The sequence below is a fragment of the Pinus tabuliformis genome, chromosome 8 (assembly GCF_031772625.1).
Source record: "Pinus tabuliformis cultivar Carrire ecotype Pingquan chromosome 8, CPIR1, whole genome shotgun sequence".
Lineage (NCBI taxonomy): Eukaryota > Viridiplantae > Streptophyta > Pinopsida > Pinales > Pinaceae > Pinus > Pinus tabuliformis.
Genome location: NC_142294.1, coordinates 780238929 through 780259475, shown reverse-complemented (window position 1 = coordinate 780259475; position 20547 = coordinate 780238929). Strand labels below are relative to the sequence as shown.

Sequence of the window (20547 nt, the reverse complement as noted above, 5' to 3'; positions counted from 1 at the left end):
AATTTCAGATCATCCAGTTCTGCAATTGTGACCTGTAGTAGCCCTCTATGTCCTCTTTCCAATGCCACCAATCTAATCAAATTTAGATTCTCCAAGTAAGAGTTATGTACAATCTCCCAAGATGACCTGATTATATACCTTTTCAGAAGAGCGAACTTGTATGAAGTGCCACGTGTCACTATTTTGACCTTCGGATGTAAAAATAATATACAAGAAACTACAGTCCATCCTCTTTCTACAACCTCTTACGAAATTTTAATACGATGCTCAAAAAAAAAGTTATGAGTATTTTCCCCAGGTCACCTATTTGGAATGTAATTCGGGAGTTTGCAAAAAGGCCAACTTCCCCAGATCATATCTCCGTAAATATAGCGCAAAAATCTCTGAAATTCAGACTCGAGGTTCAAAACGATTTCGGCCTAAATAGGTTTTTGTTTTAGCATCTGAAATGACGCAGAAAAAAAAGTTATAGTGCAAATACCACAATGACCTATTTGGAGCAGCGAAACCTTAGAATCCAAAGCTCTGATACCAATTGTTATGAAACCAGCTCACAAAAAGATAGAAAAGATAGATCAACGCCTTAGAATTCAGCCTCTTCGAGGGGGAAACCTCCTTTACATTACATAAATGAACAATTCTTGGATGATACAAATGAAAAAGCCTCCTTTCTATATATGGGATTTTATGGGGTCACAATATAACCAAGCCAACCTAACAATAATAATATAAAGGCACAAAAATAACAATAGAGGGATTCTATGGGGCACAAGAATAACAATATGGGGACAATAGGAGCACAACAATATTAACAAGGGAGACAACTACAATAGTAATGGGGGAATCACTAGTATTATAGGGACCTAACACAAACACACATTTAGTCAACATATTCACATTATCGTAAGACAAACATTCAAACCTCCCTACTCATGGAACTTTTTGATGTCGTGCTCCATATTTGAAGGACTCTATTCCTGATTTTATGCATAAGGCTTTAGTTTTTTGATCCACATGCATAACTGCACCCATAGGACCTCTTCCATGTGGTTGAGAAGATACAGTTGCATCGTCAAACATGCTTCCATGTGGCTGAGGATTAGAGTAAGGAAAAATCCCTCTTCTCAGACCAAAACATTTTTCGCAGACCAACAATATAAGATATTTTTCTATTCATGTCCATAAATCATACTTCTATAGTAAAGAATCTTCTATACATATAATGCAAATAATGGAGAGTTTCTCCCTCTTAATGAGCAACCCCTTCAGCCATAAGTCATCAACCTATCGGTAATACTTCCATGCATCAACAAAATTGTTAGATCATAATTTCAAGCTATATCATGTTCTAAAACATACATCCATCATGTTAAAAACATTTTAGCATCAACTACTTCATCATTACATCATGACATCAATATTTCATTAAGGGTTAGTGTCAAGTAGCTAATAGGAGTATACTTCAATAATCATGATCACAATATCACTTCTTTATCACATAACTTAATCCATCAAGTCAAGGCATTTAATTTTACCATAGTCCATAATTATTAAGTTCATCAAAAGTTAACCATGGTCAAAAAAAGGATCCTAAATATCAATGTCATTGTTACCCTTCTATTGTCATGGTTATCATGATTATCACAAGCATTATCAATAGTATCAAGCTACTATATACAAGAAATGATGTGCAAGGCTTCTTTATGGGGTCAAGATATCCAAAATAGTAGATGTTAGTCAAACATCATGTATACAAATATATCAAAAATCAAAATTTCTAGGTAGCTTCATAGAATAAAGAAATTCATCATATCTAAGAAGTAAAATACTTATTCAATACCAACTGCACCATTTCGTCGTGAGTAACACTTTCATATGCATGAGAAATTTTTTCTTTCTTTAGGTGACATTCCCATCATACCTTAGGGCTTACCTTGTCATTACATATTGCATCTGTAACATTCGAAAAAAGCATCATACAGAGCTTGAGTGTTCAAATACTTGTGGACCTCCTCATTTTTCATAGGAAGTTGTACCATTTTGTCCATTTTTCATCAAGTGCTTATTTCCCATTTCCAAAATTAGTTATTCTCTTCCTGCACTAGCCATCATCCTCATGAAGGATCCACTTATCACAACTAAAAATACTCAAATGTACATACATGAAGTATAAGTAATAATCAAAACAATAATCATATCAATAGGTCTAAACAAAAGTAAATACATACAGGAGCACCATAAATCAAAAAGTATTTATATTCAATGAGAGGTGATCATCTCCCTCTTGAACCAACCTTCAAGAGGGATGAATATCCATATAACATCGTTTTCTTCAATATATTTACCAACTTCATAAGAAACCAAACCTAATAGAGACTATCCCATCTACGGTTTCAGCAAATTCGTCACAATTTATTAAACATCTTCACATTGATTATGCTAGGATTTCTAGATTGCATATATAAAGTATTTGTCATAAACTAGGGTTTCTATCAAACCCTAAACTTATAATATCCATCAAACTCTAATAACCAAATTGCCTAGCATTTCCTTCAAACCCTAGTATTCTTTTAGGTCTCCTCCATCTTCTCTTGCTTCCATCAATGGTGTCCTCATAGGGGTGATCTTTAATGACTTTTCTTTAGCCCAACTCTGATACCATTTTAATGTTTCTTAGGGCTTAATTGTTATTTTCTTTAGATAAATGAATTTCATCATTTCCATATTGAATTCACCCCACAACATCACAAGATTATTGAATATTATATGATATTATATAGAAAGAACAATATCATCATCAATGCAGTGAAACATAAAGGAACAATACAAGAAAGGAATTCACACATAGAGACACTAGGATTGGTCAGAGATCGGGGCTAAACCCACTACGAGGAAAACCCTTTCAAATTATTCTTCTATTAGATTGCCATAAAATGTTAGGGAGAGAGTACAATGAGCCCAAACCCAAAAATAATGTTTCAAGTCAAATTTTGACCTATCTAAGAGAGAAACCAACCAAAAACCAAAATATCAGCTAATAGTCATATATGGTAAACATCAAAATATAAACAGTTTTTCACCTTGGGCTTCTTTTGTACCAAATTCAGTACTTATGGTTCTACACCCAATTCGATACTTACGGTTATGTACTAAGTTCGATACTTAAGGTTCTGGACCTAGTTCGATACTTATGGTTCTAAACCCTATTTGGTACTTATGGTTATGCACCCAATTTAGTACTTATGGTTCTTCACCTAGCTCAATACTTACAGTTCTGCACCTAGTTTAGTACTTATGGTTTTGCACCTAGTTCGGTATTTTTAGTTCTGCACTTATTTTGGTTCTTTTGGTCCTACACTAAATTCAATACTTACAGTTCTCCACCCACTTTAGTTCTTACATTTCAGCACCCAGTTCACTTATGATTCTACACCCAGTTTGGTACTTATGATTTTGCACACAGTTCGGTACTTAAGGTTTTATACCAAGTTCAGTACTTTTTGTTCTACACTTAGTTTGGTACCTTTGGCTCCACACTTAGTTTGGTAATTATAAAATTTTCTTCGAAGATGGGAAGTGTTGTGTGTGTGAGAGAGAGTTATTCATGATTTAATGAAATTTTTAGGCTGCTAAAACTGAAGATGAATCGAAACGATGTAAGAACATAAACAATTTTAATTGTTATTTTTGTCAACTTGAAGAGTATGTGAGTTATTTATCCAAGTCCTATTTAAAAATTGTATTTATTTTGAGGTTGTTTAATTATATACATATACCTGGAAATTGCCCAAATAATCCAATTCTGAATGGTTACGTCCTCCACAATGGGTTCTAATTTGATGTGAAAAATGAGATTGTGCCATCTGGGTGGGGCTTCCTACTACAGATCCACTAGACCATACTCTCCTTGACTCATTAATTATTGAATATTTTTCCCAACAACATGTTGTTGCTTGAGCAGTGGTTAGTTCTTCGTTGGCAATTTCTTGCTTAACTTGTCATCCTTTGGAAGTTTCAGTTGAGGTGAATTGTAGTGAATTAGCAGGAGATCTCTATTTTTTGATATTTTCTTATATCTTTGCAGTTATTAATGTACATACTTTTGATAAACGTGTATGATCTAAGGTTCAAATATTGTAGAAACTGCAAAAGAGTCAAAACTTTTTACTTAAGGAATTTGGTAAAAACAATTCAAAAATTACTTGTGGTCAAGGTCGTTTGTTTAAGATGTTCATAGAGGTTATCCACCATTGAAGTGTGTCTTAGATTCATTGGAAGTCATTGGTAAGTATCAAACGTGGGTCCTAGAGAATTTTGAAGGTTAGATTTGTTGAAAAAAAATATTTTCTAAACATTAAATGATGCAAAATTATATGGGTATAAATTTACACTGCTAAGAATATTTTAAATACAAAGATAATATGACATAAATGCTCAAAAAATCTGAAAAGAATGGAAAATATATCTGTTTACAAGGCCTCCTTTGCCACTTCAAACCCTTTCAAAGTATCTGAACCTTTTCCACCTTCAATGAAAGAAGGGTTCCCAAAATAAAATGCTTTGAGATAAAATTTGAGCAAACCAACCTAATTATCCATTGTAACCTATTTATATGATGTAGTTTTAAGTTTCCACACAACTACAATACATCTCGTTGAATGTCAATATTTCGACGCAGAGGAAAATTTTCATTATTTAGCATTCATCATGGAGTTATTTTCATATTTTCCCATCAAATCGTAACTAAATGATGTGAAGTAATTTATTTTTGTGCATAACAAACTAAAAGTGAGGATCACAAGCCTTTTTCTGATGTAAATCTAATAGACATGACTTCCTCAAACTCTGGAAAGCAAAACAACATCAGATTTGCATCCAAGGCAAGATGCATAATCCCTATTTGAGGGCTAAAGCCAAGCTCACTATTACCATTAATCTTGACAGAAGGTTTGGGATATTACCTTGTTGAATGTAAATATTCAATCTATTTTCTTGCTGGCAATATTTTGTAACACAATAACTTCTCGCTAGAAGTCATTGCATGTCACAACCTTAGGTGCATTGTTCCTCAATTCTTCCTCGCTCAAGGGCTTGAGGCACCCAACCAAATCAGAAAAATAGCCATAGAAGGACCAAAATCCAGAAAAAATATTATAAATAAAATGCAAGTAAAAAGGGAACAACAGTGAAAAACCTGCATACCTACAATGGAGTAGAACCTGAACATTGACACCTTGTCCTTCTCGTGTCAGATGGACATTTTTGTTGTAATCTCAAATAATGGATGAAGAAGATCCAAAGGAAGAAACCTAATAGAGGTTTAGGTAAGGGCAATAGGGTTTGGGAATGGTGGAAGAACAAGAGTTCCAGTTTGAAAATCTATGTTCCCACTCGCATCCTATGTGCCCTGCACTCCTACAATTTTTTATTTTGAGAGGGTTTCTTTCTCTATTTGGGTTTATTTCTATATTGTCTTTGTATTATATCTCTCTAGAATTCACGAGACATATGGTTGAGAAGGAAACGTCAATGTATGTATTGAATTTCAACTCTCAGACCTTCTCCCTTAATGCTTGTTTTTTTGGGAAAACTTCCCTCTTTATGTTAATACTATCAATTGCTCCAAAAAGGTGCAAAGAGACCCCAATAAGAATGTTAAGTTGAAAACTTTTGTGGTTTAGTTTTCATAATTAATTAAATATTATTTGATATATTAGATTTAAAATTTTAATGCTTTTTTTTAATCTTTTTTTATATTTTTGTTTTCTTGGAAATATTTAGGCAAGATCCACAAAGAACCCAAGGATCCAATACCACCACATGTTACATAATATTTTGTCACACTTCCTGTCCCATATCATGAAGTGTCAAAATGATGAAAACTATCAGTGTATTGACCATGAAACATATACAAAAGCATCCTTGAAGGAAAGAAGAAAACTTGCCCTGAAAGAGTTCTGAAGAAACTTTCCTAAAAACTTTGTTTTCAGGATCAACGCATTTTGCACCATCGGTGACCCATGCTGGTAACTTGTTGCACTATACTAGACTAGCACTTCCAACATGACTTTTATAAGGAAAACTCGCGTTGAACCTCTTTAAGCATCTTTTCCTAAAGTGGAGGAGAAGCTTCTCTTACTAGAAGTCTCAAGAATGGTGAGCTGGTTACAGGTGAATAAGGATTAGAGCGAGATCTCCAATTCTTGGTCCTTGACCCTAATTTCATGGATCTTTCCCTTGAGTTTTGGAACCTATCCCACCTTTTATGGATCCTTAACTCCCTCTCCTTCCCTATAAGTGAGTTCCCTACTATCCACAACTGGTTGGCTATTGCGTGATTGCCTTCTTAGTGTTGGACTATGCCTGAATGCTACCCATTTCGCTAATGAGACAGTAGTGCTTCAAGTTTAAGGCTAGGACTTGGAAAATCACCTAAAGGAGGCTTCCAACATCAAGGCTTAAGTGGTTGTAATGCTCCCTTTACCATTCTATTTATAATACATTATGTGTTTTCTTTCCATAAATGTGTCTATCATTGCTCATTTAGTATAATACTTTATCCGTTATATGGTTTATATTGGGATAGTTTTTGCTATGTATGCATTTCTTGTCTCCACATGATTTTCCTTGTAGGTATTCATCTACATCGGCAAAGAGGATATTGAGCTTGGAAGTGGAAGAATAAAGGATGACACCAACATCTTTTAACATCAGAGTGAGGTAGGTCATCTATCCTATTTTGTTATTTCTAGTATAAACTAGGAAAGCTTGCACATATTTATCCAGTTTGTTGTTAGATCCTCCCATAGGAATAGAGGGATCATTTTTGTCTAGAGAAAGGATTTCCAGCACAATGCCATGGATCATGAGCAAGATAACTCAAAGAAACAGTAGTCACCTACTACCAAATCTGCACCTTCAAACTTAGCATAGCCTTATGTTGAGCCATCTCAACCCTTAGTAGAGTAATCTCATTCTTCCATCAATATTAGGCACATAAGTAAGTTGCATTTCCATTATTCTTAAATAATTTATATTCCTCTGCTCACTTGCAAAATAATTTGAATCCACACAAGTTAGTGCCTTTCCTTCATCTAGTAATGACCACACATTGTCACATATGATCACAACATCATCCTCCATATATTCAACTAGCCTTCTGTCTGTAACAAGTTCTAACAACAACACCCCAAATCCATACACATCATATCTTTCATTTATTTTAAGGCTCTGACAAGAAAATTTGGGTGCCATATATCCTAATGCGCTCTATATTTTTCTACTAAGAATGTATCAATCAAGCATGGGAAACAACTTTGAAAGGCCATAATTTGCAACTTTAGGGTTGCAATTCTCATCGAGCAAAATATTGATGGACTTTATGATATAGTGTATGACTGGTAGTCTACAAGCATGGTGAAGACGTGCAAGCCCCATTGCACTCCTCATAGCTATATTAAACCAATTTTACCAACTTAACGGGGGATATATTTGGGATATTTCATGGAGTTGACTATACAAACTTCCACTTTGAATCTAGTCATATATAAGAAGCTATAATTGAGGTGTACAATAGTAGCCTGGCAAATTCATTATATTTGGATGCTTGACTTTGTGCAAAAGTTTTATCTCCTTCTCAAAGTATTCTTGTGATTTAACCAAATTTGAAACCATCATATTCTTTATAGCAACTACTCACCCATCCCCTAGGATTGATTTGAACACAATTTAAATACCTCCCCTTCCAAGCTCACAATATTTGTTAATCAACGCATGGGCACTAGTTATCCAATCCGTAGATGCATGATCAAAGTTGGTTGTAAACATAACCAGTTTTCCTATAGCCATATCAGTGGATGGGGACTGAGAAAATATATCAAGCATAAGATTCATTGATTTTGAATTGGAATTTTCTTTTATATTCAGTATAGTCACAACAATGACACCAAATGCAATCGTACTTGCTGCAGATATCGCAATTATCGTAGAAACACTTTTGCAGATATTAAAATTCTACAAATATTCTTGCAATCTTAGCTTCTACAGATATCACAATTCCATTGTGTGTATATCTAATCACATGAATTCCTCCTCCGGTTGGAGTCCCTCTTGTATTTTGATTTATAACTATTGGGTTAAGCATAACCATGGGACAAGTAACATTCACTCCCGACCCACATAGGCCTGCATTTCTTTGAAATAAGTCTTGTTTAATGTGTTTAATATACATCTTGTTGGTATCCTCCCTTTAAGTTTGTTGTGTGAAATGGTTACCCATAATAGATGACCCAAGTTCCCCAATTGCTAGGGTAATTCTCCAGTAAGATTGTTCATTGCCAAATTAAGCTTTATCTGTCGACTCAACTTGGATAATTACTTGGGTACATTTCCAGTCAAACTATTGTTTTCCAAGCTCAACAAAGCCAAACATGAACATTCACCAATTTCTGCAGGAATTCATCGAGATGAGAAATTTCCATCAGTTGCAACACTAAAAGAGCATTGGCATTACAAAGTCCCACATGTATGGCTCCAAACATAAGATTGTAACTTAGATATTAAGACCCCAATGACTTCAAATTACCAATCTCTGACATAATATTTAGGTGATAAGGTTATATGAGAAGTTCAATAGCTTTAAATTGGAGCACTGAGTGATTTATGGAGATATTTCCCCACTCAACCTACTGTGTGAAAAATCTAGTTCTTCCATAAATTGGTATAATTTTGTGAACCAACTTGGAGAATGCTTCCACTAAGAAAATTTCATGACGGATATATGTTTTGTAAACCCAACAAAAAAAACTCACCAGGAATGCTTCCAGTAAAGCCATTCATACTGAAATAAACCGAGTAAATCCTACTACAAGTTAGTAAAGATTCTATAATGGGTCTAGAGAGATTACCATATGATACATTTATGAGCATAACATTTAGTAGGAAGGATGTTGGATTAATGGGTCCTGACCTAGGTTCAGACTTAGTTGCACCAAACAAATCCCTACACTGGTGTCCCTTTTGGCATCAATCCATGGAGTGTGGACTGAAGTCCTACCCGAAGCAGTATGGGGGGATGCTGGGACCAAGTTTCCACACCCAAAGGTCAACGTGATGTCATTTTGTGCCCTAAATCTAACCTTGCACAGATCGATAAGCCCTTATGGCTTACCAATGTAACTCCCTTTAATCAGCCTCTAGACCTCCGCGAAGGTATACGACTGGCTTATGCGGAAATTGAACAGGTGACTTAACTACTTACGTACCTTGTAGATTACTCTTAATCCCATATTTACTCAGATTTTCTTAAGTGTTCGATAACTTTAACATACAACTATATAATCTTCGCGTAATCACTTAACATCATTTGTGTTCGTATAACAATATAAATCAAGTAAATTCGTGCATGAATACATCATTATTTCATAGAACCATTATTCATCACAGCATAAGTGCATTCATACATAATAGAAGTAAAGAGATAATCACAGGTATTTCTGCCACAATATTCTTTATTAATATTCAATTAAGCTTACAGACTCAAGACTTCCCTGTGGACTCAGCTGCGGACACTACTCTAGGCCTTTGCTCTCATAGCTATATAGCCTTTCTTCTTACTCTTCTACACTAACTTAGACTCCTTTCATCATACCCATAAACAACTCTACTCTTCTATCATGCCTTAGACTCTTTAAGACACACCTATCTATACAATCCCATGGTCTGTGGACCATGGATAGATCTTCAAAAAGCCGACTTAACTTACATAAAGAAGGGTAAAACCCTTTTTGACTCTTTTACTATCTACACACTCCGTGAACACAATTTGCGGAGACTTTACATATTTTTACATAAAACTTGGGATCTTGCCCCAAAACTTGGGCTTTTGCTCCAACATTGACCCAGGGGACCCCATCCCAATAGGTCCCCAACACAAATATCGTGACTCGCCCTCAAGTCACTTGGCTGGTGCAGAGATCTTGCTACGAAGATCCCCCAGCTCTACTTGTGCAACCATTGCTTCAGCCGTGCTCTGTGTGGCTACTTTCTTGATCTATTCTATCATCTGCTCTGTGGCTGGTCCTGCACTGTCCTGCTTAATATTTTGTTGCGTACTCTAGAAGTTTTCCAACTTTTTCTGTATGTTAGCCGAGACTATTTAGGCTTCATACAACCAAGGCCCCAACCTAGCCTTAAGGACTACCTCTTTCTTCTGCGCTACTTCCACCTGTGTAAGCAACTGCTTAGCCTCCTGTAGCTTGGTGAGGAGCTGTGCTACAGAAATGGTGTGCATTGTCACCCTCATTTCATCGTATTGTTGTTGTAGCTTGTAGAATTTTGTATTTAATACCTACTGGGTGGGATCTTCCTGTAGGCTTGTCACTACTTCCATGGCCTATTCAAACAGCATGGTGCAGTCCACAACTGCGACATCCACCGTAGAGACTCCATCTTTAATAGTAATGGTGCATCGCAACACTATTGGATAGGTAGGAGTGTAGGAAATAAATTTTGTGAAAGATACATTAATTGTCTCAAAAATCTCTTTATTTTGAGTAATTCCAGATTTCATTATTTTCCCTGGAATGTCCCATGAGTCAAATGGTATCCGACAATCGTTTTAAACACGAAGGGTATTGAGAGGAACACCCTTGGCCCCTCCATCGTTAAATTTTGCAGAGGTTTGATGATACAAAGGATTTACTGTAAAATAAAATGTAGAGAAGAAAAGCTAATGCAATGTAACATTACATATGATATGCTTTCCACATACATGTTTCAAGACCCTAACATTATGAACGAAATAGAATGAGCCATCCCTCCATGAAAAGAAAATTAAAATATTACCCATTCATTAAATAAAAAAGAGCGGAGGTTATGGACATGCACGCATTCCAAAGATGCAAGCTAAAGCAGCCAAGAACCTCAAGGAATTTCATTTGGTTCTTGTCTAAATCATACTTTGGAAAAAATGCCAAAATATGAAAACACCAGAAGCAACTTCCAATTCCCCAAGACACAGTTGCGATAATGCCCTTAAATTTAATGGAACTTTTTTCAAGAAACCATTGCTAGCTCTTAGAAAGGGAAACAACATTTTCCATCACATTTCCATTACAGGGCCATTTTGACAAGGGATAAAACCTCCAACTCCATTTCGAGCGACATAAATGTAGGCTATCAACTGCATTTTGTTCAGAGGCAGAGCATATCTATAGTAGTTCCAATGATGAATTTCATTCCCTGTGAGAGTTTTCGACCATAAATGCTTCTTCCCCACTATTCTCTCTGTGAACGTTCAGATGTTTCTTTTATAGATCAATATTGTAGTCATGTTGATGCCATGATTCTAGAAGTAGGCTCCAAGGGCATTACAGACAGGTTGCATCACATGTAACCAAAGTTATCTATTTTGATTTCAAGAGTATGAACATGAACATAGAAGGCTAGATTAATAAAAATCAAAAACAAGGATCCTATAGTTCTAAAGCTTGGGTGTAGTTTGGATATTTGTACCTTGCAAAGTGGGCCACCCTCACAGGCTATGTCCTTTTAAGATATCATGACTAGAAATCTCCCCAACTACTACTCTATCTTAATCTCTTACATTCCAGATCATGTGAATATGAAAGAAGTATGAAACAACTTCATAGTTCTTAGTAGCAGAAATTATAAAATAAAAAGAGACATACATGTCCCTTTGAGCTTCTTAAGTCCCTGACTAGTTTGGAAGAGATACTATAAGTTCTCCATCACACAATAAGCTCTTCACCGTGAAAAATAATTCCAAGAAAATGAACATACAACGAGAGAATGCGGACACCAAATAAATGCAACGTTGTATTTTACACCGAGTGTAACTAGATCAGAATAAAAAATATGCATTATAATTGAGCCCAACAACCTCATAATCAAGGAGAGGAAAAAAACCAATAGAATATTGTAAATAATATTCTACTTTTCTTTGAGAAGTCAATTAAAAAAAAGTAGAATAATATGAAAAGCAAAAGAGAATGCAAGCATGTTGAGTACCTTGGTCCTGGAATACAACCTAAAACTGCTTTTGCTTGGTTAACAACTCATCTTCCTTAGATGTAAGAAAATAAGTTAACAACCTACGAACCACAAGCACCTAGCAGAAGTGAAAGTCGATACCCTTACAAACTACTAGTGGGTTGTTCCAAGTGGGGTGCTTTTCCTTGAATAATGGTGATGCATGAGCTTGCATTTGTAGATAGCATCTAGTGATCCTTGTCCCCATTATTGATTTGACAAGTGAGTTATGATATACTTTTCAAATTATTTTAAAAATGTTGATTACCTTAACCAACATTATCATTATCGATTAGAGGGATATTGGAATATTTGTTTGGAAACTTCTTTTAAGGGCAAGGTAGACATCGTGAGGCCCTTTTAGTTCCTTTTGGGGTGTTGTATGTTCATAATTTATTAAGAATGGTGTGTTAATTATGTTCAAAATGAACTTTCAAGGGAGAAGAATTGGTAAACCCTACACACTACCCAAGGTTAAGTTTTTTTTCGCCTAATGGAACTTATTTTTAAAAAATGAGATTATATGTGTTCCCCACTCACCACAACAACAAAAACGGGGTAAAGACAAAATATCCCCATGATGCAATAAGCTCTTCATGATGCAAACCAGTTTCAAGTCCATGAACATACAAGGATAGAATGTGGATGTTGATTAAATATGAGGCTATATTTTATCCCTTTGCCCAACCAACGTGGAATGAAAAAAAAAGGCAACAAACCAAAGAATAACATAAATAAGTTTCTATTTTTCTTTGAGAATTCAATTAAGAAGAAGTAGAATAATATTAAAAGCAAAATAGATTGCAATCATATTGAGTACTTTGGTCCTGGAGTACAACCTAAAATTGTTTCTATTTTATTAACAACTCATCTTTCTTAAATGAAAGAAAGCAGGTTAACAACGCAAGTCCCAGAGGCCCTTGGCATATGTGAAAGTCTTCCTCCTTAGAGATCACTAGTGGGTTATTCCAAGTGGTGTGGTTTTCCTTGAATAATGATGATGCATCAACTTGCATTTGTAGATATCTATCAGTAATGGTTGTCCCATTACTAGTTTGATAATCGAGTTATGATATGTTTTTCCTATTGTTTTAAAAAACCTTACTTCCTTAACTGGAATTGTCATTATTGTTTAGAGGGATATCAGATTATATCTTAGAAAGATTATTTTAAGGATAGAGAAGACACATGAGGCCCTTTTAGTGCCTTTTGGGGTGTTGGATCTTCATAATTTATTGAAAACAGTTGCATTAATTATGTTGAAATGAACTTTCAATAGAGCAGAATTCGATAAACCCTACGCAATTCCCCAAGTTTAGCTTTTCTTGGCCTGATATAATTTATTTTGTTTTAATTATATTCCATGCATTCCCCACTCACCCCCAACAAAAAAATGGGGTAAACACAAAAATTGCCCAAAAAAGGAAAAAAATTGCAAGAAAGAGGGCATTGAGTAGATTTAGGCATACCAACTTAGCTATCTCCTTTCAGAAAATCGTACAGGCTTGATTATGTAATAAGCATTGTATAGTGCAATCTCCTAATCCTTAGTCCATCCCTAGCAGCTCCATCCTCCCAACAGTGGCATGGATTTTTTCACTCGTGTTTTATTCATTGAGGCATCGTTTCCTAAATCACTGCTTTCGAGATTCAAACACTCGCCCTCATCTCCTACCTCTATTAATTTTTTCTCAGTATCTGAATCAGAAACCACATTTTTTATGATAACCGCATTTCTCTTTGACTCTATGAGCTTGGCGAAGAATTCATGGCTACTCTTGGTGTCTCAATAATTGTAGAGTAACCAAGCTACATCTCCAAATTGTTATTATCACTATTGGGCTCTGCACTGTGATCCAAAATCCTATCTGGTCTTCTTCGTTCTTCGATGCCCACCTTCTCTGAACTATTGGAGTTTTGTTTTTTCTCTGTACTGCATGTTCTTATCCTTTTTTGTCACTTGGATTTGGAGTGACGAACATCTGCCATGATACATTAAGCGAGCTTAGAGCAGGGAATAAGGTCTCATGAAACAATTATTTTGAATTACCACACATAATATCACAATATCTATGGGGATGTTTGGATTCTAAGGGGATTTTTGTCACCATTGGTATGGTTTCATGATAATATGGTTTATGGGTCTCAAGAATGTACTATTTTCAATGAGGAGAAAAAGGGTCCTGGGCTCCAAATAAAGATTCTAGAGTTCAAGTAACATGAAGTAACTCTCAAACAATTACATATATACTTTCTAAGTGATATTGGGATTTCAACTTGGATATGGGAGTCATGGCATGCTATTCTACATAAATAGCAACAAGAATGGTGACTATGTATGGTTTTCTAGTAACAGTGTGTGCATATTCTAAGAATGTCAATGCGCTATTAGAATTTGTGCACATTTTTTGTAATGCATATATCTATAGAATTATTTTTATAATAATATAGATTTACACTAATCTAGATTTATATTAATTGACCAAGTTTAAATGAACATATTTTGAATTCAAATTAATAAAATCATTGTCTCTATGAATCTAGTGCAATAATCAACCATGATATGTAACAATACCACAAAATCCCTGGAATGATAGTGTGTCATCTCTCTAAGATTTGAGGAACAAATTCTTATTAAAGTTTCAAACTCTTTTTCTTGCCCCTTCTTCCAAACGGAGTATAAAACTATTATATATTGTAAACTCATACTTTATATTGTATAAAATTGTTATAATTTTAGCATAATGGATGGATTCATAGACCCTTTAAAGGGGGTTGTTGAATCTATTTCCTAAATTTTAACATTTCAAACATATTTAGAAGAGGGTCTCTAAATTTTAACACTGTAGATGGATTCAGAGACCCTATTGATGGATTTAGAGGACCCCTTACGGGGGTTGCGAAATCCACATTCAGTGTTAAAATTTAGTGAAATGTAACACTTCAGTATCAAAATTGCAATTTTCCATTTATGGAGTGACACAATTAAAATGACCAGCATAAGTGACTAATTCATATACTTGTTGTACTTGTTAGTTGGTCGTATTTTTATTCTTGGACTATAGTATTCATTTATGTTAATCATTTTTTATTTTGTCACTTATTATCTAGGCATATATTTTAGTCTTGGACTAAATTAGTTACCTAAGTTAGTCTCTTTTATTTGGGCCACTTATTACCTAGTCATTTATTTTATCCCTAGACTAAATTAGTCATTTAAGTTAGTTGCTTCTAGTTGGGTCACTTAAAATTTCTCAGATTTAGTAGTAATTCACTTGAAATAACTATGGTGAATAACATTTTTAGTCATGTAGTCATTAATCTCTCATTTTGTACTAGTTCTCTCTATCACTCTCCCTCTCTCTCCCTCTCTCTCCCTATCTCTCCCCCCCTCTCTCTCTCCCTCTTTCCCATCTCTCTCTCTCTCCCTCTCTCCCATCTCTCTCTCACTATCTCTTTCTCCGTCCCTCCCATCTCTCTCCCCCCCTCCCTCAATGACCCCCCCTCTCTCTCTACCTCCCTATCCCATCCTACCCTCTCTCTCCCCATCCCTCTCTCTCTCTCCCTATATCTCCCTCTCTCTCTCTCTAGCCCCTTCTCTCTCTATCTCCCTCCCCCCATCTCTATCCCTCTCTCTACCTCCCTCTCTCTCCCTCCCTCTCTCTTTCCCTCTCTCTCTCTCCCTCCCTCTCTCTCTCTTGCCCCCTCTCTTTATCTCTCTCCCCCTCTCTATCCTTGTCTCTACATCCCTCTCTCTCTCTCCCTCTCTCTTTATCTATCTCCCTCCCTCTATCTCTATCTCTCCCTCTCTCTCTCTCTCTCTCTCTCTCTCTCTCTCTCTCTGGCTCTCTCACTCCCACTCTGTCTCTCTCTCCCTCACACACTCTCTCTCTCTCCCCCTTCTTCTCTCTCCCTCTCTCTCTCTCTCACACACACACACACACACTTTCCCTCTGTCAATACCTCTCTCTCTCTCTCTCTCTCTCTCTCTCTCTCTCTCTCTCTCTCTCTCTCTCTTTACCTCCCTCAAACTCTATATGTCCATCTCATAACCTCTCCTTTCTCTCTCCATACTCGTCTACTTATTGTTTTTTTCCACTCTCCTTATCCCTCCCACTTTCCCTTTCTCTCTCACAATCTTTTTTCTCTCTCTCTCTCTTTCTCACTCTTTTTATCCCTCACTCTTTATCTCTCTCCCTATTTATATCTCTCTCTTCCCCTCTCTCCCATCTCTCTCTCTCTCTCTCTCTCTCTCTCTCTCTCTCTCTCTCTCTCTCTCTCTGTTATGAAACCAGCTCAGGAAAAGATAGAAAAGATAGATCAACGCCTTAGAATTCAGCCTCTTCGAGGGGGCAACCTCCTTTACATTACATAAATGAACAATTCTTGGATGATACAAATGACAAAACCTCCTTTCTATATATAAGAGTCTAAGGAGTCACAATATAATCCAGCCGACCTAACAATAATAATATAAAGCCACACAAATAACAATAGGGGGATTCTATGGGGCACAGAAATAACAATATGGGGGGTAATAGGGGCACAACAATATAAATAAGGGGTATAACTACAATAGTAATGGGGTAATCACTAGTATTATAGGGACCCAACATGCCCCTCTCCTTCAAAAAAGTGTTGTCCTCAACGCTTGAGTAGTTCTGGATACTTCTGCATAAAATTATCATCCTCCCATGTGGAATCTTCAGCGGATAAGTTCTTCCACTTGATAAGATACTCCGAAATTGATCGATTTCGTAGCTGTCGAGTTCTTGTTTCTATGACTGCTTCCGGTTCCAATATAATTTTTCCTTCCTCATCAAGTTCTGGCAATATTGTTTGAATTGGAAGCTTTTCACCTATAACCTTCTTTAAACATGAAACATGGAAGACTGGGTGCAATCGAGAAGCTGCAGGAAGCTCCAATTTGTATGCCACAGTACCAATCTTTTGCAACACCTTGTACGGACCATAATACTTTGGTGATAATTTATTATCCTTCTTAGCTTGCTTTAGGGACATTTGCTTATATGGTTGTAGCCGTAGGAATACCCAATCACCTACATCAAAACTTCTTTCACTGCGATGTTGATCTGCCTATTGTTTCATTCTATTTTGTGCCAACACGAGGTTATCCTTTAAGAGTTGGAGGACTTGTTGTTGATGTTCGATGTGATGTTCCACTGCCTGAACCTTAGAATTTTCTCTTAAATATGATGTGATGGATGGTGGTTGATACCCATAAAGTGCCATAAATGGGGTCATTTTTGTTGCTGTATGGAAGGAAGTGTTATACCACCATTCAGCCAGAGGCAACCATTTGACCCATTGTGTTTGCTTATCAGATACAAAGCAACGAAGATATCCTTCCAAACATTTGTTTACTATCTCAGTTTGCCCATCAGATTGAGGATGATAAGATGAGCTATGAGCTAACTGAGTACCAAGACAAGAAAATAATTCTGTCCAAAAATTTCCAGTGAAAATGGGATCTCTGTCACTTACAATAATCTTTGGGTTTCCATGTAGCTTTTGAATTGTTTCCATAAATGCAGTAGAAAATGTACTGGCTTTAAATGGATGTGATAATGCACAAAAGTGTGCATACTTGGTAAGTCTGTCAACTACCACCATGATGACACTCTTTCCCTCAGACTTGGGTAAACCTGTGATAAAATCCATTGAAACCTCCTCCCAACGTTGGCTTGGAATGGATAAAGGTTGTAATAGACCCGGTGTCTTAATTGTTTCAACTTTATTTTGCTGGCAAACATTCCGCCACAAAATTTTGAATATCTTATTTAAGGCCATCCCAAAAAAATTCCTTCTTAACCCTGTGGTAAGTTTTTAAAAATCCTGAGTGCCCTCCTAAGGGAGAGGTGTGCAATTCCATAAGAATCTTTTGTTTTAGCTGGGAATTCTTACAGAGGTATAAGCGATCTTTGTACCATAACGAATCATTTTTCCAGCTAAATGTATCAGAAGTACTGGAATCTTGTTGTAGCTTTCGAATAAGTGCCCATACTTCTTCGTCATTCTTCCATTCCTCCCTTGCTTCGCTAATCCAATCTGGTTGGATAATAGAAATGGCACACAACAATGCTTTCACATCCTCATCCTTTCTTGAGAGTGCATCTGCCACCACATTTTGCTTCCCTTTTTTGTAGATGATTTCAAAGTCATAACCCAACATCTTTGTGACCCACTTTTGTTGCTCTTCAGAGGATAATCTTTGTTCTAAAAAGTATTTAAGGTTATCATGATCCGTTTTTACCTTGAAGTGTCTTCCCATTAGGTAGGGTCGCCATTTCTTAAGTGCATGGAGTATTGCCAACATTTCCTTCTCATAAATAGCTTTGCTTAAAAACTTTCCCTTGATTGGACGACTTTCAAAAGCAATGGGTCTTTCATCTTGCATTAGAACAGCACCAATTCCATTTCCTGAAGCATCACATTCCACAATAAAGGTTTTTGTGAAGTCTGGTGTAGCTAAGACCGGTGCTTGGCACATTGCCTCTTTAAGATGTTCAAAGGCCTTTGTTGCTTCCGGAGTCCATGAAAATGAATCTTTCTTCAATAATGTTGTTAGAGGTGCTGCTATTCTCCCATAATTCTTAACAAACTTGCGATAATACCCTGTCAACCCAAGAAATCCTCGCAGATGCTTTATGGATGTGGGGATTTTCCATTCCTTAATGGCTTTAATTTTGCTAGGGTCTACCTTAACTCCTTCATGAGATACAATATGACCCAAATATTCCACCTCCTGGACTCCAAAGAAACATTTGGATCTTTTTGCATATAATTGTTTCTCCTCCAATAGTTGTAGCACCCTGTCAACATGTTCAACATGATCCTTCCAAGACTTGCTGTAGATTAGTATATCATCAAAAAATAATAACACAAATTTTCTAAGGAATGGTTTGAAAATTGAATTCATCAAACCTTGAAATGTTGAAGGCGCATTGGTAAGGCCAAAAGGCATGACCAAAAATTCATAATGACCCTCATGAGTTCTAAATGTTGTTTTTGGAATGTCTTCAATCTTCATTATGATTTGATGATATCCCGAACGAAGATCCAACTTGGTGAAGTAAATTGATCCATGCAATTCATCCAGTAATTCATCAATAACAGGAATGGGGAACTTATCTTTAATAGTGAGCTTGTTGAGCTCCCTATAATCTGGACACATGCGCCATGATCCATCCTTCTTGTGCACCAATACTACTGGAGCTGAGAAAGAACTTTGACTCGGTTGAATTATACCAGCCTCTAGCATTTCTGCAACCATACGTTCAATTTCACTTTTTTGGACATAGGGATATCTGTACGGCCTGATGTTTGGAGGAACACTTCCTGGAATCAGATGAATAGCATGATCATGATCACGCATAGGTGGGAGACCCTTGGGAGTCTCAAATACCTTGGAATGATTGTCCAAGACTTTTTGGAGATCTGGAGAAATAGATGATTCCAATGTGGAAACATCTAGCGAGCATAATTTTGCAATTACACCTCTTTACTCCTTTCTTAGAAGCTTTGTCATACCATGAGAGCTGATTATCTTTCCTGGTTTCCCTGCAATACCCCTTAATTCAACTTCCTTTCCTTCCGAAGAAAATTTGATGAAAAGTTCTTGAAAATTAAAAGCTATTGTACCCAAGGATTGTAGCCATTGGACTCCAAGTACAACATCCGCACCTCCCATTGGAATGGAAAGCATTGGGCTAGTCAATACATATTCTCCCATGGATAGCTTGATATTATGGCACTTTCCAGAGCAATTTATTGTTCCTCCATTTGCAATCATCACTTGACACTCTGGTGCTGGATATAGGAAGCAATTCAATTCTTTTGCTACCCTACAATGAATAAAATTGTGGGTGCTTCCTGAATCAATCAACACTATTACCTTTTTCTTCTTGATTTGTCCTTCTATCTTGATGGTTTGAGGAGTGGTAATTCCCGCCAATGCATTACAAGATATGGTCGGATTTATTTGTTCTTCATCTAGGCTTTGTTCCTGGAATACATCCTCTCCTTTTGACCTTTCTTGCTCCTTTTCTTCTTCCTCTTCACAATCTATGTAGAATAATTTCTTCTCAGCACACTTATGACCTTTTGTATATTTGCTATCACAATTGTAACAAAGCCCTTTTGCTCTTTTTTCTTCCAATTGTTGTGGTGTCAACCTTGTAGGTTGTGGAAGACTAGGGCAACAACACTTCCATCTTTATAGTTGTGAATGGTATGCTTCCTAGTTGCCATAATTTTGCTTTCCATTTTTCTTGCTAACCTGAATGCCTTCTCTAATGAATCAGGTTCCCAAAGGCGCACATCATGTTGGATATTATCCTTTAAAGACCCTATGAACACATCAATCCTATGCTCCTCTGGAATATCTTTCACCCTTATGTTCAATTTTTGGAACTCCTCAATGTGCTCCATTATTGAACCCTTTTGTTTGAGACTTATCAATTGGCTAAAAGAAGT

The 20547-nt window shown here is 36.4% G+C and overlaps 1 pseudogene; it reads right to left on the bottom strand.

Annotated features, from left to right (window-relative positions):
- Nucleotides 1–6957: 6957 nt before the first annotated feature.
- LOC149237911 (putative LRR receptor-like serine/threonine-protein kinase IRK) overlaps nt 6958–20547 on the bottom strand; it is a 33121-nt pseudogene continuing 19531 nt past the window's right edge.